Genomic DNA, 27,923 nt, shown 5'->3' with positions numbered 1-27,923 from the left:
GATTTTTGGCCTTGCTTTAAAGATGGGAGTAATTTCAGCCCATTTCCAAAGTCCCTCTTATTACTAAGCAGAACAATGTGAGTCCTGACAGGCTGCTTCCTGCCACCTCTAAAATCCTTATTAATGTCCACGCACTCACGCATACATACGCATGCAGTGTAATCTGATGTACGGCTTGACAAGCACGGCTCTTATGAGAAGTGGTCTGGTGTGTGGCGTCATGGTTGTAAAGTTTTATCACTTCTGGGTCCGAGCTTGTGTGTATACGGTGCTTGTGGGCAGACAGAGAGAGACTGGACGCAGACTCATCACTTTGGCAGCCCCCGTTTACCAGCCATGTGATTACACAGGTCCAGACCCCTGGCTTAATGAGAGAGAGAGAGAGAGAGAGAGAGAGAGAGAGAGAGAGAGTGTAATAGATACCCATGAGGTCATATGAACACATGGCAGATGGTAGATACATACTAGACAAGCGACAAGACTCAAAGAACAAAGAATGGCATCAACTGGTATCACTCTCTCTCTCTCTCTCATCTCTCTCCCTCTCTCAATGTCATGAAAGTCTCAACATTACAAGGTTTGAACTGGCTTCAAGGCCTAGAATAGTCAATTTGATCTGAATTACACAGACAGGGTACATGCATGTCCAGTAGGTGGCGGCCTTATACACTAATGAAGCCCGTCCCTCTCCCTCCGTCTGCTGTGAGAGAGTGAGTGGAGCGGAGAGAGCTGATGAAAGCCATTCTTGGCCTGACTGTATGACCCTGACGGGCTGTTTGTTTCAGGGGTCGTATGCATTCTGCTCGTTCTTGTGTGTCGGGAGTTGATGTAACTGTAGTCCCAGAAATGTACATTATATATATATCTATCTCGCTGCTGTTGGAGCAACATTTTGGAGTAACCAAATGATAACTTTACAATACAAGGAACAAACATGCTTTACTTTTAATGTAAGTCAATGAAACCAGACTTTTTCCAAGTAATTTTGGGCCCTTTTTTTTAGTCCATTAATCATAAAATTTACACACAATGTAAAGGCCAACAGCCTTTTTCAAAGTATGTCAAAAAGTGAAAAACAACAAACATGGAGATTTCAGAACAAAAACTTCATCTATCTATCTCCAAAATGTTCACGTTTCCAGAAGAAAACATTCTTCAGCTTTAAATGAAAGTCATGGTAACAAGATTTCGTTTCCAAGTAATTTCAGACAGTTTCTAACAGTAATTCAATATGGAAATTTGAAACTTTTTAAAAGTTTAAGTTTTTAAGCCGTACAAAATGCCGAAAACGAAGATCCACAATGATGATATACTGTGTTTTTACTATACAATAACAATGTCCCATATGTATTATATGTATATAAGTACCTATATATATATATATATATATATATTATATATATATATATATATATATATGTTTCTCATGTGCATAATATACATATACATTTATACATAATATACAGTTTTCATCCATATACAAATCAAATAAGTTAATATTTGTATATATAGGTGTAGACATGTTTGTGTATGCATACATAAATATCTAAGTATAAATTCAGTGTGTATACACACACACATACATTATATATATATATATGTATATGGTTTATTATAAATGGTTTATACTTTATTACACTTATGAGCTCTGAATCTGTCACATGCACGCATACAAACACATGCAGCTATGCAAGGCCATGTTCTTCACAGCTGTAGAGAAAGCCAGCTACATCCTCCTCCTCTTCCACAGAGACAATGGCGTCCGTGTGAATGGGTGAGAACGGAGAGAGAGGCAGGTGTCAGCTTGGCCAGCTGCGAGAGAGAGCGAGGCGAGCGGAAAGAGAGAGAGAGTGGAACGGAGAGAGGGAATGAGGGATATGTTTCCCTCTGCAAAACACCTGGCTAGAGAACAAACGAGTTCTCCAGCGCAGGCCGACCCGGACGTCCCACAGAATGAAACGCAAACACTTCCGCTGGGTTTGCTACTCTGACTGCAGCACCTGATGGAGAACAATTCTAAACAATACAAGGCTGAAAACCTTTACACTAAAATCCTGTAGACACCTGCTTATCCAGCATTTCTTCCGACATGTAGGATATTAATAGGGAGTTTGTCTTCTGGGAAAGATTTACACAAAGATGATGTTGGAACATTGCGGTGAGGATTTGATTGCATTCAGCCAAAAGAGTTAGGGGTCAGGTCAGTTAGTTCTGGAACTTCATCTCATTCCAATGACGGAGCTTCATTGTTTCAGAGTCTGCAGATCCACTGCTTCAACGCCCAATGTTGCTTTATACCCTTCTAGCTTAGGTTTGGCAATGGGCATGGTGCATGGAGCTGCTCCAGAGGGTCCCATTCTATTGGTGAGGCTTTTCTTGGGTGATTAGTTAAACTGTATTAAGAATTGATGTATTGTAAAGTAGCTGAATTCACTAATTAAGGTTTATCTATTACCTTTGGATATATAATGAATTTATATGATCTAAGACCAAAAGTATGGAAGCCAAATAACAAACAACCAGCACAGCTCCTACTGACATCTTGTTCAGTTCCAGATTTTTTCCTGAATCTTTCATAGGTTTCCAGTGCAGCACATCAGTATATTTGTTTATCCTCCATGCTTGAGGCTTCTTTACATTGGGCAGTTCTAATTCTTTATTTCTAACAGAGCTGACTGAACTGGTGAAGCTTTCAGGAGCATCTGAACTGAGCAATCAGGTGGATTTGATTAGAGCTGCATAAAAGTGCTAAGAATCAACAGGAACTAAGCTGAATAACAATCAATTTCAGCACACACTGCTGTAAAATATGTTGTTTTGTCCAATATTAAAAAAATAATAATAATAATTGTGTTTATTTTCAATGAAGTTAGCAATTGCTTCCAAACTTGGGTCCAGCAGGCCATTTACTTGTAGTGGTAGACAAGTACCTGTACTTAAGAACCAATAAGTACTATTATATTCATAGATTTTGTCGAGGTGAGCATGTCGTGTCCATGTTGGTCATAGTAAAACAGATCAGTATAAGGAATCTGAGCTTTCTGTGTGTTTCTGTGTTCACTGTATAAAAGAAGCACCATGCTGCCTTTATTGCTGGATGCACTATGATAGTTTTTTTGTGATATATAGGAATCCCTATTATTATTCCTATTACTATACTTAAGTACTTCCTTGAAGTGTCTGTCCTAATTCTATCAAATCAAATATCTCACTACTATTATAGTCATAGATTTTGTCAATAGCCCTTCATTAAAATCTTCTGCTAGAGAACTTGGTGAGCATGAATGTCCACATTGGTCATAGTAAGAGGGATCAGCATGTGGAATCGGAGTTTTCTGTGTACTATCAGTGTATAAACGAAGCTCCATGCTGCCTTTATTGTTGGATGCACTGTGATCATTTTTGTGGAATAGGAATTCCTGTTCAGGCAATTTCTTCTTCAAAATGGTAGTTTGTGACACTAAATAAAGATCAGATTAAAGCAGATTAAACAGCAGGAATAGCCACTTTTCTACATTGGCCTTTGTTTGTGGGGCTTTATTCACCAAAAACAGCCATGATTCATTTTTTACATTCTGCATGTACATGAGCTCAGTGTTGATTGGCTGTCTGGTTTTGTGCCTCATTCAAAAAGCAGTCCAGGCTTGGACACTCCATGTAACTTCAACACCAATGGGCAGGACCAACTTCTTCAGGCTGAATGTGGAAATATATTTAAATACAACGGTTTTTCATGGCATCACAAAAATAATTCATTCAAAATGGGCTGTTTTTGCAGTTTAGCTTCCACACATGGACTGCATGGACTGAGGGAGTAAAAAGTACTTTTTGAAAAGTGTTTACATACCAATCAAACTGTTTCATTTGCAAAAAGGAAGGAAACTTGGGTTCTCCTGATAGGGGTCCTTTAAGATATCTTTCAAAACCTGATGTACTTTCAAATCATAACATTTCATTTGCTGATGTGATTGATCTGTCTAGCCCAGATAACTAAAGCTCAAATGAAACTAAAAAGCTGTAGACATGCACAATGTAAACAGCTGTAGTAAATTTACCACAAAGTTGTGTTTACTTATTTTAGAATGAATTGGTAATTTACTCAAAGAGAAATATTGAAGACATAACTTGAAGTAAATGCTCCGTGTTAATGTTAGCTTTGTTTTAATTGCTGTTTTTCATGTCTGCAGCCACACAGTTCTCTGTGATAGTTGAACCATTCATCCAAACAATATAATATAACATCCAACTCACTACACTTTCATGTTTGATCCTTCTGTACATTTTGAAAGTAAGTACTTTTTTGCTTTAACTGCCCACATGACTGTATTATTTTGATCATGGAAGACAAAACCTGATCCCACATCAGTGCTCCACCCATTCCAAAAGGTTTGAAGTGAGGGCGGGGCTGGGGGGGGGGTAACAAGAGGAAAAAAAAGATACACAGACAGTATAAAGACAGAGCTACTGCTGTATGTAATTAGGACTGAGAGTCTGAAGGGGAAAGGGGGAAGAGGGAGGAGAGGGAGTGGGCGTTGGGGACACGGGGAGGGGGGATTCAGAGTCCAGCACTTCCTGGTTTGTTTATACTTCTCACACACTTTTCTTCCTGTCAGGGCCGGATTTAGATTTCCTCTTCCACTCAGGCTATTCTCAGAGCGGTGTTTTTGCCCTAAACACTCTCTGGAGCGAGTGTGTGTGTGTATGTGTGTGTGCGTGTGCGTGTGTGTAAGTGAGTGAGACAGGATGGAGAATTAGGGAGAATGGCACCAGGTGCTGAATTAAACAATAGTCTCAATACAGGTGCCAGCACAGCCTGTATGTGTGTGTGTGTGTGTGTGTGTGTGTGTATTTGATTTTCATACAGTCAAAATGCTTCTGACTTCTTTCTTTTTTTCTAGTATTAGGATTGACCTATTCCAATTACACATAGATACTTACATACAGTACTTTGCAGCCAGAGACCACGGTCATGTACTTAATTTCATGCCAAAGTGACCAGTAAGTACAAGTTATTTATTGCTTTGCTTTAACTTTCATTCTTTTTGGGTGATATTCTTCACCACATGTCCAAATTTCGGTTTTAAAATTTGGTTGCATTTTCAGCTTCTAACAATCCAAGTAAACCCAAACACAGGGAGTGATGTGCTCTGGACTCTGGGGTGGTCAGTCCATTGTTCTAAGAACACCAGCAGGTTGTTTGATTTGTCTGTTTGCTTTCAGACCCTCAGTGTTGAGTTGTGGAAGGATAGACAGGAACACCTGTGGATGTTTTCAGATCTGAAGCAGCTTGATTTTCTCCTCTCTCTCAAAGATGAAAACATTAAGTGCTCTTTATCTGATAGGGGCAGTTTTGGTGGTCTAGCGGCTCTTGCACAGTTTTTACGAGTCCCATTTTTGTCTACTTGTTTAAATAATTGAACAGTAGTTTCCTTTACTTATTTGACTTTGACTCTTCTCAATGCAAGTGTATTATCTTATGCATTATCTCTTAATAACTTGTACTTCGTTTTGACTGGAAATGACAGAAATTGGTACAGAAAATTGGTACTTTGCATTGTACTGTATTATTTTTACATGTAAGTAATAAGATATCTAATACACATGAGACATTAATACATATAAGACATTTCTACATGTGGTTAATAACAGATATATAATACATATAATACATATTATTACATATAGATAATAATTGTATAATACATATCGCGGATGTATCTCCATTTTTGTCTGGTTCCATTGACTTACATTAAAAGTAAAGTATGTTTTTTTCCTTCTCCTATAAAGTTACTATTTTGGAGATATGAGGTTTTGTTCTGACGTGATATGAGACATTATTATTACATGTAGGTAATAATAGATCTGTAATACATACATACAAGACAAAATTATTACATATAGGTAATAATGGACATAAAATATATGTGAGACATATTAATACATATAGGTTTTAACATACTGTCCCTGTCCACAAAAAAACAAATATCTCCAAAATAGTAACTTTACAAAAACATTCTTTACTGTCAATGCAAGTTAATGTAAAGAGATTTTATTTGAAGCAATTTTGAAGCATTTCTATTGGACCAATCATCATGCAAAGGACATCCGCTGAACTGAAATTATGCAGAAAACTAAAAAATGCAAAAAGTTGAGACTGTTGACTTTTTTTTTTGGACAGCAACAAAATAATACATATGAGACATTTCATCACATATAGGTGATAACAAATATATAATACATATGAGACACATTGTTGTTACATACAGGCACTGACATTTACCTTTGAGGAAAATCAAATCTGTAACTAGGAGTGATGTTTACAGACAGCATCTGGAGTTAGCATACCACTGTTAGCGTATCGCTAAAACTCTCTCTTTCTTCCTTTCTCTTCTCGAGACTTGCTCTCTCTCTGTTTCTCACAAAAACATGTAAAGAAGAGCTTCCTCCACCCCTTGGGTATTACAGAATTGCCTTCCTGCACGTAAGAAGTGTGTGTATCTGTGCATGTGCGTGTGTGTGTCCACCACTTGAACCATAGCTTCTTTCTTCCTGTTTACCAGCGTCTGCCCACCAGCCCAAAAATCCTCAGATCCTCCAATGGACGCTGCTTTAGGCGCAACTGGAGACATGTTAGGCAGCACTACTCTTTTAAGCCTTATGACAAGAAGAGCTACACTGCAAAAGTGCAAGAGGTTTGATTTAATTTGACCATTCATTTTCTTACAAAATCAGCTTTACTAGAACTTATTTATCACTTTCAATAATTAAGTGACCTTACTGTCAATTTCATTCATGAACGTTAAAATCCAGTGAGAGCAACAGAGGCTGCATGGTCCAATCAATGAGTGTGTATATTATACATATCATACAGTGAGTATGATTGTAGTCTTGCTGCTGCTTTTGTTAGTTTGCTGCTCATTAATGTATTCAATGGGATCCTGCAAGTACTGTCCAGCAATGTCTGCTGAAGATGCTGAAGGTATTTCAAAGCCATTTGAAAACCATCAAAAATCTGATCATATAGCGATATATGGACATATATCAAGAAGGATTAGGCGTACATTTCACATAAACCAAATGTATATGAAATATATGAATATATGTGCATGTATATGGAAAGATAAAATATTGGACAAATACACATAATATATGGATCATTTATATTCTGTCTAATATATGTCTAATATATGTCATGGACACATCAATACATGGATCGTACTGCATATATTTAAAACATAACTTATATTTCACACCACGAAGCTGACATATCTGAGCGATATATGTAATCCATGTAGGAATGATGTTTTCATGTACTGTATTGTTAAACATATGTGTCATACTTTGTTTGTACATGTTAAAACAGCTGGAATTTATGTCCCATATTTGAAAAAATGGGCAATTTGGCATCCATATATGCTTATAAAAGGCATATTTGAAATTTATATATTGTTATGTATCAGATTTCCATGTGGAAAGCTTTATATGTTCAAGAGGGCTACAATGTCTCTTTGATATCTTTGTGATTTTGCACAGATTTGCTGAGAAAAAGTGAATACAAAAAATGTGGCCTGTGCAAAAGTTATGGCACATCTTCTGTTTAATGTTTTAATTTTTATATTCAATATTTATTTTTTTCAATGTGTTAAACCCAGCAAATAAATAGAAATGGTGCATTAAAACTTGCAGAAATGCCATGTTTAAATTTATTCCCTGTAGAGGATGTCATCTTATTTTCATGTAAGGTATATTTAAACTGTTTCATGACTGTATTTTACTTTGACCTGAATTTGATTAAAAGTTATAGTTATAATAACTTAATAACTTTTACATTGTTGACATTTCTTGGCATTGAAATGATCTGAAATAAAAGTTAGATCCAAACCTGTTCATACAGAACATAAAAGAAATCTGTTACATAACTATGTTATTGACTATGTAATTAGGTAATTACATTTGAATAGCATTGAATAGCAACAGTATTGCTTGATTTCTCAGGTTAAGGGAGTTAACCATCATAGGCTGGATGTGGATGATACAAAGTGACTTTGTAATGTTAAAGTGACAAACCAGAGCTCTTCTGTCTAATGTCGGAATCTGCTCACCAGACTGTTGGCCCCTTTTAGCCATGATGCATTTGCTGTCAAAGCTCTCTGTGAGCAGATGTTCATGTTGACGATCATTTTCTGCTTCTTTTGAAAGCGTAAATACTTTGCTCAGGAACGCTTGCGGCTCACCTCGGCAACAAAAAATGAAAGCAAAACCCAAACCGCTCCGTCTGCGACTCCAATTAAAGCTTATTTTCACTCTGGCTCAGCCGACTCGCCCTGTGCGCTTGTGCTGGCTGGGATGTAGATGTTGGTGCTACTTTTTAATGGACCGGAGGGTTAACGGAGAGACCGCCGAGTGGCCCTCCGCACCCTAGGCCTCCTCTCTCCGTCTCCTCAGACGCTAATTACTGGTCTGGATGTTTGTGTGTCTGCAGGATCCTCCAGCGACAAAACAAAAAACCACAACAAAAGTTTTCTTCCCCTCTGTTTTCGCAGAGCTCTGATGTTATTTATAGGCCTGTTTATTAGTCGCTGGAGAGAGAGAGAGAGAGAGAAAGAGAGAGAGACACTACAGATAGCCTTTTTTAGCAAGAACGAAAAAAAAATCTCAACACCGTGTTAAACAGGTGGTTAACGTGTGCGGTGATGATACCGAAAAAAAGTTAGTGTGTGGCAATATCAGGCATTCAAAGGTTGCGACATGAAAAATGGGTCCTACCTGGGGTTTGTTAGCACATTAGCTCGTGTTTACAAAGCCTCACTCATGCTGACTCATAGCTGCTTCACACACAAACATGTATTTACTGTAAACAACAGCTCTACACTTCAAGGCTTGAGTTGAAGAATAAAAAAAAAAACAGTCTCTGCTTTGAAACACTCCATTGACGGCTGTCAGGAGCTTGGCTGTGCGAAATGAGCAAACAGGTTGCCCTGTTATGCGCTACGCTCATGACATACCGCGGGTGAACAATGGGCGAAAATGCTCACCTGTGCGTCATTATGAAACAGTGCTTTTCTCAATTCATTTCTGAAATTAGCAATGACCGCGGGGGCTAATCCGGCGGCTGCATGTCATTCCCGCAATTCAGCAGGGTTTGTCAATCCGTAACCACAGGGTCACATACAGTAAGGCCGGCGCTTGTCTGGTCATGCCTCGGGCCTTACTCGTTCTCGTCGTGTGGGAGGCACGGGCGTTCCTCTGGGTGTGTACGCGATCCGACAAGCAACAAAACAGTGAAAGCAAGCTGTGTTCACAGGATTAAGTAACAGTAATGAATGTGGCCTAACTGTGGAAGAAGTGAGGAGTGTTGCCTACTGTGAGCTCATATGCAAAGAAATGAACCAAGATGATTTGTTTGACTTACAAACTGAGGACATTAACCCCTTAAATGGCCTGGGCCAAAGTTTTATTATACACTTCTATAACCTAAGAATAGCTTAACCAGTTTACATTGAAGTCCCTGTAGTTACTGAACAATAAGCCTTAGTATGTAATACGCCTGGGATTATAAGGGGTTAAACGGATACTACAGCATTTTTAATCTAATCTGCTGCATCTGTATCATACAGTCTGTGGATTTGATTCATTTTCCTGTATTTAATACATTCAGACAAGGACAGAAAACCAAGTAGCTTCCTTCTGCAGGCTCACTATTGGTCATTCTGATGTTAGAATGGAAATGAACCCTGACATTTTTAATTACTATAATCAAATAAAATATTTTTTTAATCTGTCATCAGATCAGCTAGGACACCTTTGTCGCTTGGTGTGAGAAATGTTCATAGGGGAGCCATCAAGGTCTTCTAGGCCTGACCTGAAGTAAGAAGTCCTCATGATTTCTGGAAATTAAAAAAAATACCTGTATTATTTTTAGTTCATTTTTATTCAATAATCATGCTTATGGAAACAAGAGGGTTACATTCTTGAAATATCCAGCAGATAGTTGGCCAATCAGGAATTGTTGTTCTCCATGGCATTTAGGTAAATTTAGCTAATTAAGCTCTCCTATTGGTTAGGGCTTCAAAAGCTGAAGAGAAGTCCTAACACATTAGATTAACCCCTTACATTCCCAGGTCCGCTGGCAGGCCAAACGTTTTATAACACACGTCTATATCCTGAGAATAGCTATTAAGCCAGTAACTCGCAAGTAAGAATAGTAAAATAGTGGAAAATCTGATAAAAATAAAGTTGTCTTTGGGGACTATTTTGCCTTACAGTACCCTGCATGTACCACTCTGCCATAAATGGATATAAAACTACATGCTTGAGGCCAGAATCTTCTCAGACCTATCATAAAATAACATCTCAGGTATCAAACAACATTTTTATAATTATTTCATATACAATCTTTCTTTGAGGAAGCTTTTAGAGGCATTAAATTCTATGGACATCTGGTTCCTATCACCACCATTGTGAACAATTCTGACTTGGTTAGTTTCTCTAGAACAAAGCATTTCCCACCAAACAACTCTGAATGACTTTGTTTACATTATAAAGACTGACTTGCAGAATTGCAGAAAAATCAGTGCAATTCCCATTTACTGTTTTCTGTTCTATTGTAAGTACATTGAAATTAACATCCTTAGTAATTAACCTTATAAAAAAGTTACAGCACATAGACATTAGGTTGAAAAACATAGGAGTATACATTTAAATATGTCATGCTGGGTTAAGAAAGTCTACAAACACTGGCTCTGCTACAATAGACCGAATGGAAATATGGTGTATAATTAAACTCATTAGATGTATGTAGTGAATGCTTTGGTGTGGAATGTATTATTGCCTCATTTTAGAATCTCAAAGCAACCAATAGCTGACCACTGTCCCGACTCCTCTTACCAATTCCTAATACAAACAGAAAATAAGGAAATTGCAGGAAGGAAGTGACAAGACTCTTTACAGCAAACAAGTAGCATTTTTTTGTCTTTCTCTCTCGGTCTCTTCCTCACTGACTCTCCTTTTTCTCTCTAACAGTCACACACACACTTCATCATCGGTATCATCATCGGTGTTCTCATCAAGACGAGAAAATGGCAGGAAGGAAGTGACGTTTTACAAGAAAGAAAGGATGTTGTATCATCACCCCATTCTTTCTTTCACTGACTTTCAGTCCACCTTTTATTACACACGTACCACCATCATCGTCATCATCATCTGTGTTTGGGTAACACTGCACTGATGACCAACTGCTTATCTTCCCTTTAATTACATTCAACTAAGTTTTTACTGAATTAATCTGAAACCCTAACTTTAACTTTTAGAACCGGCCTATATTTGTAATCTTATATGAATTATCTGTCACTTGTAGCTCACTGAAACAAGCAGACAAATCATTCGGAAAGTCCAGATTCTTAGCTTTCAATTTACACCACATTTTTTTTTTTCTAAGCATAAAAGGAGATTTTATCATTATTTGAATTTGAAGAGAAAAAAATGCTATAGTCTTGTTTTATGAAAGGAAAAACCACCTACTTCCTTGCCTTGTTGTCATTTCTTATCATCAAAACAAAAAAAGCAGAAGTGCAAACTGAAACTCCACTTGAATGTAAATCAAATGCATTTACTTTTGTAACTATATAATTACATATGTAATAAACATTATATAATTATGTAATTGTGTTAAAATAACATTGCAAAATGACAATAATTCATAACATCTAAGGATTAGCCTCAGCTCAATCCCTAAATATAAAACTGGTCCTATAATCTCAATTCTAACTAACATTGTTGTTGATAAGCTGTAAATCAGGCGTGCACAACTCCCATCATGGAAAGGCCAGTGTCCAGCACGGTGTGGTGATTCTCCTGCTCTATATCACCAGATTTAAATCTTATGTTAATGACCAGGCCAACTTTCAAACAGGAGGACTCCAGGACCAGTGTACTGCACCCCTGCTATACTTGTTTATTCATGCATGTTGGCAGATGGGCCAGCTCAGGTCAGTTATAGACAGAATTTTGTTGTACTTTGTCCAGTTTTGGATTTAAACCTCAATATTTTGGGTTGGACCGCATTGAGCTGCCATGTCATATGTTGGGTTAGGTTAGGCTGGTTAGGTTGAATATTTTGGGGCTCTTATTCAGGTTATGGACATTGTTAAAGTTGCAGCTTCATGAATGTTTCAATGCCAACCCTGAGTGATTTTTCCCATCTTAGGTTTGTTAAAACTATGTGCTTTCCTGTACCCCTTGTGAAAAAACCCTAGTGTTGGGGATAGTAACAGATCTTGGGCAGGAACCCCAGGGAGGTGCTATGAAATATTGTGTGGGGGTTTCCGAAAGTAAAGAGATATCATGTCTGAGGACAGACATCTGATTGAATATTGCACTCTGGTTTTTACCGGCTTTGTTCCTCTCTTTCTTGTTGTGGGCTCTTCATCTTTGTTGCTTGGTTTTCCCTACTTTTGGGATTTACCATAAAGTAGGCAAGAGAGATGTTACATCACAAATGATCATGAGTGATTTTTTTCCATAAGCAGATTAAAAAGAAGGCTGGGGTCGTACAAGAAGAGTCTCTGATTTTACATATTTCAGGTCAGTGGAGGGCAAAGCAGGGGGGAAGCCAGGACTGTTAATATGATTTACTATAGGAATTGTGATGGTTCAAAAAAATTCAGCTAAGGTAACCAGTTAGGTACATATTTAATCATTGTTAAAATACTTTAACGCTAAGTCAATTTTAGATCAAGCTTCCTTTTAGACATTGCTCATTATTTCACCCTCAGTGGTACTATGAACATTAATCTTGCTGACGTTAGCTGCATACTACTGCACATATACCGTTTGGACAAAAACACTGGGACTCATCTCTTAATCATTGAATTCAGGTGTTTCATTCAATCTCATTGCTGCAGGTGTATAAAATCAAGCACCTAGTCATGCAGTCTGCCTTTACAAACATTAGTGAAAGAATGGGTAATTTTAAAGAGCTCACTGAATTAGAGCGTGGTGCTGTAATAAGATGCCACCATTGAAATTTCCTTCCTCCTAGATATTCCATGATCAACTGTGAGTGGTATTATTGAAAAGTAGAAGCGTTTAGGAACCACAGCAACTCAGCCATGAAGTGTCAGACCACGTAAAGTTGCAGAGCAGGTCACGAGTGCTGAGGCGCATAGTGCACAAAAGTCACCAGCGCTCTGCTGATCAATAACTGCAGAGTTCCAAACCTCCTCTGGTATCAACATCAGAACAAAAACTGTGCCAGGAGCTTCATGGGATTTGTTTCAATGGCCAAGCAGCTGCATGCAAGCTTTACATCACCAAGCACGAAGCCAAGCGTCGGATGCAGTGGTGTAAAGCGCCACCACTGGACTCAGTGGAGCAGTGGAAACCTCATTCTATGGAGTGACAAATCACGCTGCTCTATCTGTCAATTTGATGGACGAGTCTGGGTTTGGCAAATGCCAGGAGAACATTACCTGCCTGACTGCATTGTGCCAAGTTTGGTGGAGGAGGGATAGTGCTATGGGGTTGTTTTTCAGGGGTTGGCCTACAACCCTTAGTTCCTTTGAAAGGAAATCTTAATGCTTCAGCAGACCAAAACATTTCAGACAATTCTATGCTTCCAACTTTGTGGGAACAGTTTGGGGAAGAACCTTTTCTGTTCCAGCATGACTGAGCCCCAGTGAACAAAGCAAGGTCCATAAAGGCCTGGCTGGGTGAGTTTGGCATGGAAGAACTTGACTGGCCCTCACGGAGCCCTGACCTCAACCCCAACACTTTTGGGATGAACTAGAATGGAGATTGAGAGCCAGGCCCTCTCATCCAACATCAGTGTCTGACCTTACAATGCTCTTCTGGATGAATGGACAAAAATTCCCACAGACACTTTCCAAAACCTTGTAGAAAGCTTCTCAGAAGAGTGGAAGCTGTTATAGCTGCAAAGGGGGACCAACTCTGTATTAATGTCTATGGAATTAGAATGGGATTCATAAAAGCTCCTGTAGGTGTAGGTGTCCCAATACTTTTGTCCATCTAGTGTAGCTATAGCTGGGTAACTTGGCTAAAAGGTTTACTTATGAGTGTTTTTCAACGTTTTAACGTTATCCAAGCTAACTGCGGCTAAAGAGGAACACAAGTGTCATTCATTGTTGGTTGCTCACGTTTTCATTAAATAGTTTCTGCACATAGAGTGTCTGTTAATTAAGGATTAAAGCCAACTAGATAAAAGTATAATCATTAATATAAAGTTAGCCCTCTTACCTGTGATACAAACCTGGTGTTTAGTGCTCTTATAACAGTATACAGCTTTGTCGAACCTTGATGATTTAACCTTAGCTAACATTACTGAAATGCATTATCAATCAGGAATTGAAAGAGAAACTGTGTCTTATATGAGTGTAATGTATTGTTTTCACTATCAGAGATGATAGAGGCAAGGACAGATAAAAAACATAGAAAGACGATAATGAGGAAAGGAGAGCAGAAGGAAGGGCAGTGGACAAGAGACAGATAACACTTAAGGGAAGCTGATAGAGAGAGAGGGAGAGTGAAGTGAGTGCACACTTTAATAAATGATCACTTTTACTTGTTTGATTTGTGTTGTTTAAACATGTCGCTGCTGTTGGAACAAAACCTAATATCTCCAAATAGGAGAAGGAAAAAACATACTTAACTATGAATGAAAGTTAATGGAACTACACTTTTTTCCAAGCACTTTTGGAGCATTTCTGTTGGTCCGTTCATCATGAAATTTTGGAACATTGTAAAGGTCAGCTGGTCCTAGCAGGGCCTCCAGTGTCTTTAGGCCTAATTGAAGCTCCATTTCACACAGATATTTTAAAAACCAGCAGCTTTCTGAATGTTTGGCCTCCTATCAAAGTTTTCTCCCAAACTTTTCCTTAGTCATTTCCACCCAACAATCATTCGCTTCCTTTTTCCCTTTCAGACAGTCCACCCTCTTCCAGTTGACCCATCCCCTCTTCCCCTTCACTCATAACCTGTTTGTCTCTCAGGCCGTCTGCGTTCCAGCCAGATTCTCAGACAGGTATCACACACACACATTCTCCTTTTTCTTTGGATTTTACTCATAGGCAGCAGGCCAGCGTGTACATGACTCAGTGCGCATCAATGTCAGGCTGAAGACCCCTTCAGGCCATTCTCTGCTACGATTTACGGGTATTAGCAAACACGAAACCCCACTTGCATCAGAAGCTAATAGTGACCGGAAGTTACGTGCTAGACGCTTGGCATTCCCCAAACTTCGTCAAGGCACGTTCTTGTATTTCCACATTTCTGCTGGAAACCTTACTCATCATTTGCAGCCAGGCTAAAGCGATTGTGGCCCCAGTCATCCATCCACGAAAAACATCTAGCGCCTTGCAACCACAAACATGAGCGTAGACCAAACACACGGCTAGCCTAGCGACGTCAATGTTTACAGCGTCAGGAGAAAGCGCTGATGCTTCAAAACTGTTTATAAAACCATGGAGAAACAGAGACAATTAATCGAGACGGGCGTCCTGCCGAGTTTGTTATTATTTGTTGGATGATGCCCACGCTGACATCAGGTTTTTCCTGTTAATCAAGAGCTCTCGAGCTCCTCAGGGCCGGAAGTCCGAAGGCCGGATGGGATTTGTCTGGCAACCAGAAGGACGCGGCTAGGCTAATCCTCTCGGCCACTTGAGGAGATCCTGAGCGATGACCTTTGTGAAAAGAGAGCAAGAGCCATTCCCATGTTTGCCTCTTTATTCACTCTCATCCCACTTTCACACGCTTTCATTTTCAGAGATACAGTAAAGCAGACTGTGCTTTTTAAGCAATCTTCAATTCAACAAAAGATTAAAGAATCTAAAAGTTCAAATCTTCAAATGTTCTTAGTAAAAAAGAGATTTATGTAAACTCTGTCAAAATACACTACAGCCAACAGATCTACATATCATTTGGTGCATTTGTTCATGTGTCAACTCTGAACACATATACACTAATCAGGCATAACATTATGACCACCTCCTTGTTTCTACGCTCCTTGTCCATTTTATCAGCTCCACTTACTATATAGGTGCACTTTGTAGTTCTACAATTACAGACTGTAGTCCATCTGTTTCTCTGCATACTTTGTTAGCCCCCTTTTACCCCGTTCTTCAGTTGGTGGTGGATCAATTTCACCACATAATGGATCTCAAAACCGAATTCTTAAGATGGAAGATTGGTTGAACTATATTCTGATGTAGCTTTGAGCTTTTTCAAATAATTTAGCTCAGACATACTTGCCTCATTCCCACACTATTCCCATGGTAGCTGGTTAGTATCATAATATCAAGTTTTATTGGTAATTTTATAGCAAGAAAGCAGAAAAAAGAAAAAAACGTCCAAATGTTGCATGATGTGTACTGATTAATCTACTCATGATTAGACAAGCAAGAAGTGTTCGCTTAAAGATTACGATCAAAATCAAGCACAAAATCTAAGATAAATGTATCTTACTATGTGTACGTGAGTAGATGGTAAATCTCATTTACTTGGTTGTTTCTGCAACTATAGACCCTTTTGGTTGTGCAAATTTTTAGAAAACAGACCTCAACAAAAATTACATTTATGTAAGTAGAGTGAAAATACTGATCTATACAAACTTGCATACCACTTTTAAAATGTTAATCTGGAATAAGTTTGTTTTTAGAGGAAATTTAATCCAAATTGAATTTGGTTTTACAGTAAATTCAATTCGAATTGAATTTACCTTTATCAGCTTATTTTAAAAGGACATATTTATAGAAAGAAATGAGATAAATGACTGATTGATGGCAGCATTTATTTAAAAACGTTTATGTTTAGTATTTTAAAAACTCAGTTGCCATTGAAAAGATGTTATTTTGTCATTCAGTAACTTTTTTTTCTGAATTTGAAGATTAAAATCACATGTAAGGGACATAAAAATGACTTTAATTTTTAAAATATGCTTGCAAAATGTAACAATTATAAAAAATGCAGATTCTAAACCTTTGACTGATATCGCATTTGAGTTTAGTACAAAAGCAGATATATCGATTAAATATGGTGAAATATCATTGTTGTCACCTGTGTCTTGTTTTGCAGAAGGAAAAATTTCTACAATTTTGCCTTGTTTTTGTCATTTATTAAAAAAGTAGCAGATAGCAATCAGAAGAGAGGACTCAAACCTGCTGATACGGAGTGCAGTAGTAATTTGTTATGTTGCTATGTGATTAACTTTGTAACTATGAAACAATTATGAAACAATCATTGATACAATTATGTAACCAAAAAGTCAAATGCATGACAAAATGGCAATAACAGTTCTAGACGTGTAAAAGCTAAAACCTAAGGCCGCGGTGTCTGCGACGCTGAAATGACTCATTCTGATTCCCACACCATAAGAACGAGAGTGAAGAGGCGTGTGCGAGTATGTGATTTGGGGGCAAAGGGTTAAAAATAACATACCGTTCTACAACCCGTCTCACATCAAGGACAATGCCTGAGGGAGCGCTGCTCAGATACATCATTCTTCCATGCGGGAAATCAAAGTGTCAACATACAACTCACAGCTTAGTCACTGCGAATACTCCACTGCCATAAGCGCACACACACAATCAGGCCTGTGACGTTGCATGTTATGAGCACCAATATGTCAGATGTGTTACATCTGAACTGATGCCAGTCTGCAGCTGAGCAACACTCCTAACATAGGACCCCAAACATATGACCCCACATGCTGGGGATGGAGAGGGGATGGGGAAGGTGAGGGGTGGTGCCATAGGCCTCAGACCACCAGGGGGCTTAAAAACATCTGACCACCAGGCCTGAGGGCTTTCAAATACTTGGGACACTGCAGATATAAATATTGATGAATGAATTGCTATTGAATATATACATCTGAACAAATGAATGAAGAAAATGATTCAATCCAAGCAATTGTTACTTCTTTAATTTCAGGCCTGGTTTGGATATCACACGTTGCATGTATTACAGAAGCCCCTAAAAGAACAGTGCCTTTTATCTCAAGCAAATTTTGTCACGTATATCTATAAATATCACTGGTCAAAAGGAATGGGACAGGGCTATGGGACAGAGGGGAAGGTGGGTAAACTGGGAAATGGCATGGGAGAATGTCTTTGGGGCATCACATAACCCTAATCATCAAATTATTCATGTGAAAATATGCCACATCTGGCAGCCAGGATAAGATATGTGATGGGTGGCGGGGAGTCTCCTCACCCTTACTCCACCTGTCCACGTGTGACACTAAGGACTTTTACACACATTATGTGGAACTGCCCAAAAGTACAGGCTTTCTGGGAGGAGGTAGTTGCATCAAACTCTTCATTGACTTACATGCAGTTCCCCACGGGCCCTGACCTACACCAAGAACCTGACCATCAAGTTAAATATTTGGTGGTCCCTAACTGGCTACCTTTTTTGGTGGTCAGGCAATGTGATATCACAGCATGTTACATGGTGCTGTGTAGCACCTCAACAGCAGTTTACTAACCACAGTGTTAGCCATTTCACCACTATACATGCTTATTTTTTATGATATTGGTGGGGCATTTTGTAAATTCAATGCCAGCTATTCAGGTAAGGGCGACGTAGGGCTCTCTTAACCCCTAAATAGCCAGGGCCCAAAGTTTTATTACACAGTTTTAATATAAGAATAGCTCAGCCTGTTTGCATTGAAGTTCCTGTCACTACCTCCTGCCTTAGTATGTAATAAGCCTGGGATTCTAAGGGGTTAAAGGTAGTTGGAGATACTTTGGTACCTCATGCCTCCACCAGTTCCTTTGTTATTGTCTTGGGTTTGACTTGAACCTTTTAGAGTAAAGTTCATTCAGCCTCTTTCCTGAATGAAGTGTCTGTATCTGTGTGGTCCCAAGATTTTAATATTTTCATACAGTTGTTTGTACAGATGCTCATTGTGCCTTCAGCTGTTTGGAAACTGCTCCTAAGAAGGAACTGGGCTCGTTTAGGTCTTTAGAAGTCTTGTTTGAGTTGCTTAGATTTTTCCATGCTGTCAAGAGCAAAGAGGCACTGGATCTAATGATAGGCCCTGAAATCCAGCCACAGGTGCATTTCTAATTAACTCATATTTAACTAAAATAAATATGACTGTTGGCCAATGAGAAGCTTCTAAAAGTAATTACATTACTTTCTGGAATCTTTTACACTGTTTGAAGAGCCAATTAACTTGGTTCAACTTTTGACCCACAGGAAATCTGAAGGTGTCTTGCAGAAACATGTTAAGTCTGAAATCTTTTCTGTTTAGTCACCATTACAACTTCAGTTAGGATTGAATTTAGAACAGAAACTATTACAGAACAACAGTTCTTAAGTTCATAATTTTATCCATTAACTCCAGAAACATCCTAATTACACAAAATTTCCTAAATTCTGTCTTAACTTTAGGACAATCTCAGAAGTGTCTTAAATTCTGTTTTAACTGTCATTAAGTGTGTTTACACGCTCTCAATAATCCAATCATAATCAGATGTCTGCATTATCTGATTATTCAAATGGTCATGTAAACAGTATACTCCGATTTCTTAGATCGCAGTTAATTCTTGAAATCTGATTAAGAAATACGAAACGAGAGTTGGATTTTAGCTCAGTAATGAGATTTCTCAGTGCATGTAAACTCCTACTCTGATTTCTTTCGCATTTCTCAGTCTGGGCATGTGTAAACCAGACGGCGGTACCAGAAATAAGCAAGCAGCGTTGCCATAAGACACAGCAAAGCACTTTTGGAGCAACGCTGAAACCAAACACATGAAAAAACAAAGGATCTAAATATTGTTCACCTTCTAGATGATGTATGTTCATATATTCAGGTAAAGCAGTGCAATGTTTTTTTTTTAAAAAGCCACATCATGAAGTTTGAGTTTTACATTACGTTTACATCACGTCTTCTTCTGTTAGTTTACTGGCTGATTGCAAAGCAGAAATCCGATTACTGCCTGACTCATGCAGACCCGGAGTTTCGCATTATCTGATTACTCAAGTGCATGTAAACGCGTTAATCGGATTACTAACAAAATCTGATTTTCTGCAGTTATCGGATTATTATGTGTATGTAAATGCACTCAATGAAACAGACAGACTTAAATACACTGTGAAACAGGTGATGACAATCAGTATTTAGGTGACTTGGATCTGTTGGGTGACTGATGATTGGTTGACGGAGTCACATGACAAACTGAGGGATCTTAGGAATTGGATCTCGTAATGAAGTGAGAGTCTGGCTGAGAACCGTGAAGTGTGACAGGTAACAGACATGACAGTCGACTGATTGCTAACTTTCATTTATCAGTTTAGGGTTTCCTAACTTGAGATAAGACACTGTAAGATAAGATAAAATTTCTAAATTAAGATAAAACTGCTTCTGTAACATGAATTTGTGACCTTGTCAGATCTGAACCCCTTAAAATCCCAGGCTTATTACATACTAAGGCTTATTATTGAGTAACTACAGAGACTTCAATGTAAACTGGTTGAGCTATTTTTAGGTTATAGAAGTGTGTAATAAAACGTTGGGCCTGCTGGTGGGCCCTGGCCATTTAAGGGGTTAACTTAGGACAAAAGATAGAAAGTTTCTGTAGGATGGGCCCTGATATAGTGAAATAAAGCTGAAAGAAATCTGTTGACTTGCCAAAAATAAGTATGGTAACATGAAAAGTGTGGGAAACTTTTGGCCTCAACTGTTCACAATATATATTATCTCACAGCCTCAGTATAAATGAGCAGACACTCTCACCCACACTCACACACTATGTTTCCTGTAAGTGCATTATTCCCAATTTCCTTCCTTTGAGCAAATAATGATACACTCGTTATGTACCACTACAGACACATGTAACACTGTAAGTCACACACACACACATGTACGCACACGCCCAAGCTCACACAGGGTTGTAATGTGGGATAATTACCCCAAACAGAAACCCAAGATCACACACACATGCGGGACTTTTTAACACTGTGGGTCTAATCCGCCTTAAGACTCCGAGTCAACTCTGAAGAGCTGAAAAGTGAAAGGCCAACTTGAGAAACAAGGCCATGTTAGTGTTCTAACTCAGCTCCAGACAAACAAGCCCATCCTAACCCAAACACACCGACCAGCCCACCATGTTTGTCCAGGCCTGACTGAGTGTGTTCAGGGCTTTCTCAGACTGTGGGAGAGCGGTACTGAAACAAAGAGCGATGGAGAGAAAGAGTATCTGACTATGAAAGGAGCTCAGAGGAAAAGAACAGAAGTCCATTACAGACAACAGACCTAATGTTCAATGACATCTGGTCAGTTTCATTGTAGAAAGTTTTAATACTCTCTTATAAAAAGATGGTTCTTCAAGGGTTCTTTAGTTAAGAAAATGGTTCTATACAGAACCATGAACACTCAAAGAACCATTTGCATTAAAGCGTTCTTCAGATTGATGGAGAAAGTGTAGAATCTTTTCAAAAGTGTTCTACACAGCACCACAAAGGGTTAGCTTGACACCATAACAATAGCAGAACAGTTTTTAGTGATCCCTTTAAGCATGCAAGTGGTTCCTTGAGTGTTTGTGGTTCTGTATAGAACCATTTTCTAAATAACCTTTGAAGGACCATCTTTTTTAAGAGTGTGGTTGAAATAAACGGTAACACCTTGCATTAAGTTCTAGATATTAACCCCAAAGTACTACTTTCTGAAAAAAGATGGTACCTCAAGAGTTATTTACTTAAGGGAATGGTTCTTTTTAGAATCATAAGTCCTATTAGAAACCATTTCACGCTTGAATAGTTCTTAAATAGTACATAATAGTATATAAAATGGTTATTTATATATATATATATATATATATATATATATATATATATATGTGTGTGTGTGTGTGTGTGTGTGTGTGTGTGTGTAAAGCTATAAAAAGTAAAGCTTGTGTACAATAGCAGAACTCTTTTTGGTGTTACATAGAACCTTCTTTCAAAAAGGATCTATTTAACCATACACAACATACTCTCCTTCAATCTAAAGAACCATTTCATGATGCAAAGAACCCTTTAAGCATGCAAGTAGTTCGTTAAGTGTTCATAGTTCTAAACAGAACTGTCTTCTTTACCGAAGATCCCTTGAAGAACCATTTTTTCAAGAGTGTAGGTTAAAGTAAATGGTTTTTCTCTTATAAACCCTTAAGATTATAGATAATAGCATGTGAGGTACAAACTCCAAAGTATTACATTCTGAATGAAGATGGTTGTTCAAAGGGTTATTTAGTGAAGGGAATGGTTCTTTTTAGAACCATAAGTTCTATTAGAAACCAGTTCATGCTCGAACAGTTCTTAAATAGTACATACATACATAGTATATAATAGTACATAAAACCATTCTAGATGTACAGCTTGTATAAATGTAAAGCTATAAAGAAATAAAGCTTGTATACAACAGAAGAGCCCTTTTTGGTGCTATATAGAACTTTTTTCAAAAAGGTTCTAAATATAACCTTACATAACACATTTTCCATCAATCTCCATCAAAAAAACATTTCACCATGCAAAGCATCATGTAGGCATGAAATAATTCTATACAGAATCCCAAGGTTCTAAATAGAACCTGTCTGTTCATCAAAGAACCTTTGAAGAACCGTCTTTTTAAGGAGTGTAGTTATGTTCTGAGTAATGAGATTTTAAGCTCCAAAAGCGAGTTTAACTTAAGTTCACTGAAATGCCTGACAGGTTCTAGGTATTAACGTGTTTGGTAAAAAACTGCAAGGTACTAAGTACTTATTTTAGGTCAAATGGGAAAAGGTCCTAGGTAGAAAAGGTTCTACATATAGAAATGAGAGAACTCTTTAAACATAATTTGCTACTAAAATGATTCTACTTCTGCTAAAATTGAAACCAGGTTCTATCTCCACAAGTGGGTTCTGGCTCCTGTTTGCTGTTTGAGCAGGTTAGACAAGCTTTAGAGAATGTTGGCAAAAATCCCATTCAGCCTAATGAGGCTTTACAGCGTATAATTCAGATTTTGAATTTGAACTCTAAATGTAGAGTGTTAATTGGTTGAAACTGTCTTTTTTGTATTAGTATGGAAGGTCAGACTGTTTATAGTTTTTCTTGCTGTCATAACTACAATCATAATTTAAAAGTATTGTTTTCAACCTGCCCCTTTTCGATCAGCTACACCTACATTGTTTCCTGGAAACACAATAGACGCTTAATTATGATTGCTGTGGTGTCTTCATAGGTTCAATGGCATTTTGTGAATGTTTGTAAAACTGGTTTAGTCAGGCAACAGCTGCTATGACAACACAATTATAGGTGGATCCTAGGTTGGCCAGTTAACTACATGTGCAAGTCCTATTTGAATATTGATCACTCTTTCTTCTATAGTTCATAAAGTTCTAAGTTTTAACCTGGAAAGTAGGAAGCAAAAACTCTAAAGTTCTAGGTCAAAATTTTGGATCAATAATGGCAAGTTCTAAAAGAATCCCTACAGATTCTAGGTATTAACTGAGTAAGTGTGAGGTACAGACTCCTAGGTCACTATTTGGGCTGAAATGATAGTAAGTAACCAGACAGTCTACCTACGCTGAACAGCCACATGTTTAACCCGTAATGTACTTAAGACTAATTAAGTCATATGGGGTAAAAATGTGGTACAAACACAGGTACACACTGTGACCTGTCTGTGATCTGTCTGTTAAAAAAAAAAAAGCAATGATTCTTACTGTGGTTTTACTGGCTTTTAAAATTCAGTGTGTTTCATGAATTATTTTACTATTCCTTTTTCACTTTAGCTAGAACCTATTGGGCATTTTGGTGTACTTTAATTAGACTTTCTTGGTTACAGAAAATAATTACTTCCAAGTTTTTAGTAAACACTTACAAGTAAAAACATAGAACCTGTTACATTTTAGTGCAATTTGGTTAGGTTGTCTGGATACTTGCCACCATTTCACCTAAAATTATTATGTAGTACTTTAGAGTTTTTACAAAACACGTACCAACTTAATATCCAAAACTGTTAGACATTTCAGTATAATTTGGTTAGACTATCTGGGTACTACTTGGTATTTTACCTAAAATAATTACTTGGTACATTGGCGTTTTTACCAAACACTTACACAGTTAATATCTAGAACCTATTCTGCCTAGAACCTGTTCTCATTTTACTGAAAATAATTACTTATTACATTGGAGTTGACACCAAACACTTACTCAGTTAATATCTAGAACATGTACTACCCAGAAACTTTTCCATTTTACCTAACATAATTACTGAGTACGCTGAAGTTTTTAACCCCTTAAAATCACAGGGGGTTAACTGGGTAAGTGTTTTTACCCCTTACGCTGTTAATACTGAGAATTATTCTACCTAGCACCTGTTACCAAATGTTTGCACAGTTGATATCTAGAACCCATTCTACATAGAACCTGTTTTTACCTATAATAAATTACCTTGTACAATGGAGCTTTTACCACTTACACAGTTGATATCTAGAACTCCTTCTACCTAGAACCTGTTATCATTTTACTGAAATTAATTACCTAATACATTGGAGTTGATACCAAACAGTTACACAGTTAATATCTAAAACCCATTCTACATAGAACCTGTTTCCATTTTACCTAAAACAATTAGCTATTGCATTGGAGTTTTTACCAAACACTTACACAGTTAATATCTAGAACCCATTCTGCCTAGGACCTGTTCTCATTTTACTGAAAATAATTACTTAAAATATATATACTTAAAATCACAGGCTTATTACATACTGAGGCCTATTATTCAGTAACTACACTGTAAACTGACTGATGTTTTTTTAGGTTACAGAAGTGTGTAGTGAAACTCTGGACCTGCAGGTGTGTCCTGGCCATTTGTCCTGTAGCCAATGCTACAGTTTGATTAAAGGAAACATATTTTAGGCAAGGAAAGGCAAGTTTGTCTATGTAGCACCTTGCACACACAAAAGCAATTCATTGTGCTTTACACAACAAAGAAACAAAAAGAACTAAGGGCTAAAAAGATACAAAGTGCAAGAGTTTCAAACATAAAACTAATAATGAAAAGGTAGTACATAAACACAAAAATATAAAAACATAAAAGTAAATTAAAGACACAGAGCTCAAGTGTCATTAAAATTAGCTTATTAATGTTGAGTAAGAATAAAGTGCCAGTCTTAGAGCTCAATTATAGACACATTAAAAGAGAAATGTTTTTAACCTGGGTTTAAAAATTGCTACATTTGGAGGACATCTAAGATCTCCTGGGAGTTACATTTGTATGCAGGATAACAGCTAAATGCTGTTTCACTGTGTTTACTTTGGACTCTGGGCTCTGCTAGCTGACCTGAATCCATGAATCTGATAGACCTACTCGGTTTATATTTTTTAAACATATCTGGGCCAAAACCATTTAGTTTCAAATATTCAATAATAAACCAGAAGCCAGTGTGTTATAGAATAGCCACACCTTGATTTTATCTCTCTCTCTCTTTCTCTCTCTCTCTCTCTGTCTATCTCTCTCTCCCTGTCTCTCTCTCTCTCTCTCTCTCTCTCGTTTTTTTTTGCACCTTCCAAATAGGTAACTGAAGGTATGCAGTGTGTACTTCTATATAGCTTAGCCTTAATGAAGGTGCACATTCCGTAATGACTGCGTTCCCTGATCATGTTTAAAGATAAGTGGATATTCACTAAAGCACAAGTATGATGTTTTAGTCTTACATTGGGTGGATGATGAAGATTTCTGTCATTAGTTGTTTGTTTTTTTTTCCTCTAGTAGAGAACTGTGTGCCGGCATCACGTGGGATTCGGTTCCGGCCTGAGGGAGGTGGGCGGAGCTAAAGAACACTTCCAGTAGTTTCTACCAGAATAACGACAGCATTATGTTGTAATTGGCCATGTGTGTATATTAATTTTTCAACTTTTTTGTTTTTTTGGTTTCTATGTCGTTTTTTTGGTGATCATTCTAATAGTTACTATTCCTGGTGTGTTCTTTCTTTTGTTATTACAGTTGGACCAAATAGAAACCTTGTGATTGGTTGATATAGATGATTGACCCTTGCTGATTCGTTCATTTGAATTGATGGGGCGGGGCTTTGGGAACAAAGGGAGGGAAGCTCTTAACGTGTGTGTGTGGGGGGTGGGGGGGTGTTGAAACTGTGACTGTTGGGTTATCTGTGGTTTAAATAAGTTAAATAAATACCTCTTTTTAAGCATTTGTTGGAATCCAGTCCAGTGTGATTCTTCCATATGTATAATCTACACTGTGACAGTGTAAAGACTTCAGGGCTGGGAAAATGTGCTCTGTTCTCCTGGTCCTGGTTAAAACTCTATGCTGAATGAACTGTAGCTGGTTAGTGGTCTTTTTGGGAGGTCCAACTAAGAGACCATGACAGTAGTCCACATTGCTGGAGATCAAAGCTTCTCCAGTTCTTGTTGGAACACTAAACCTTTGATTCTGGCTCTATTTTTAAGATGATGTAAAGCTGGTTTGCTTTGATATGGCTCTATCAACTCTTCTGTGAAATAAAGGTCATTGATTTTGTATGATAATGACCACTGCTTTCATTGACTCTCTTAATGGAGGGGGTGGCATTGGGGGTGTGGTGTAATGGTGGAGAGCTCAACAATGTTTACAACACAAACTGTTTACAGTTGTTTACACTAACAGCCAAACACAGTCATAATATCATGAGCATGTGGCAGCCAAACATGTCATTACACAGCACTGTTTCATGCAGTAATTTGTTTTATGAATGGCTTTACCAACACTGAAATGATGCTAATTTCTGGACCCGAATAACCTGCATCTTCAAAGTTAAGAAAATACCAATCAGTGAAATTTTACAAAAGCTAATAAAAGTGGCTACCAAAGCTGCCAAAGCTCTTAAACAGTAAACATATATAAAGCTGAAGTCAGCATCTTGTTCGCCAACGTCTCATTTGAATTTTCCGTTCCACCTTAAATGGTGCTGTAGCTACATTGAGGTGTCATAAACATAGAATGAATTTTAAAAGTTGGTGAATAGGAAGCAACATCAGCTTACCTCAATAAATGCATTCTTAATCAACAAATACCTCAAACTTTCACCTGGAAATGTTTAATGAACAGCTAACGAGCAACACAGTGAAGCAGCTGTTGAACGTGTCTCACTGGCTGATCCAACGCTGCGTCCCAAACTACACACTTCTGTACTTCACCTACTACACTAATGAGTGCACTTCTATTTTTACACACTGTTTAGTGTGCTAATATGAAGTTTGGGATGAGACAATAATAAAGCAGCAGGAAATCTCTGCTATTTAGAAATTAGCTCTCAATTGTTATCACTACAGCAACTAATCAAATAAAATCAATGGAAAACATTGAAATATATCAGTTAAAATGGATTAAAAAAAGAAAAGTGATTAAAAAAAATGTTTTACTGCCTTTGCTGGACTAGTTATGGCTTCATCTCATCACGAACCTCCACAGCACAGCTGAATGAACTTGATGTTGCCTGCCAAAATCATGGCAGCGTGACTGCAATGTCATCAGGAGACTATCAGTTCTGTTCTTTGGATGCTGCAGCTTGGACGTTGATTTCTTTGGTAGAGGTATAAACTTTAAACCTGTGTCTGAATATTACTGTAGCCTGTTAGCCTGTTAGGCTTTTAGTATACCCTAGTGAGGATGGATATATATATATATATATATATATATATATATATATATATATATATATATATATATATATATATATATAGGAGAAAGAAAAAACATACTTTCCTTTTAAAGTCAATGGAACCAGATGTCATTTCAATTAATTCTGGGTCATTGTGCTTGGTCCATTCATCATAAAAACATAATGCACAATGTAAAGGCATTTTCAAGCTATGCCAAAAACTGAAAAACTACAAAAATTGAGATACATTGTTTTGTTTCGACAAAACAGCAACAGAAAGAGCTG

Source organism: Colossoma macropomum, unplaced genomic scaffold, assembly GCF_904425465.1.
Source record: "Colossoma macropomum unplaced genomic scaffold, Colossoma_macropomum, whole genome shotgun sequence".
In the NCBI taxonomy this organism is placed as follows: Eukaryota; Metazoa; Chordata; class Actinopteri; order Characiformes; family Serrasalmidae; genus Colossoma; species Colossoma macropomum.
This window is presented reverse-complemented; position numbering follows the sequence as displayed.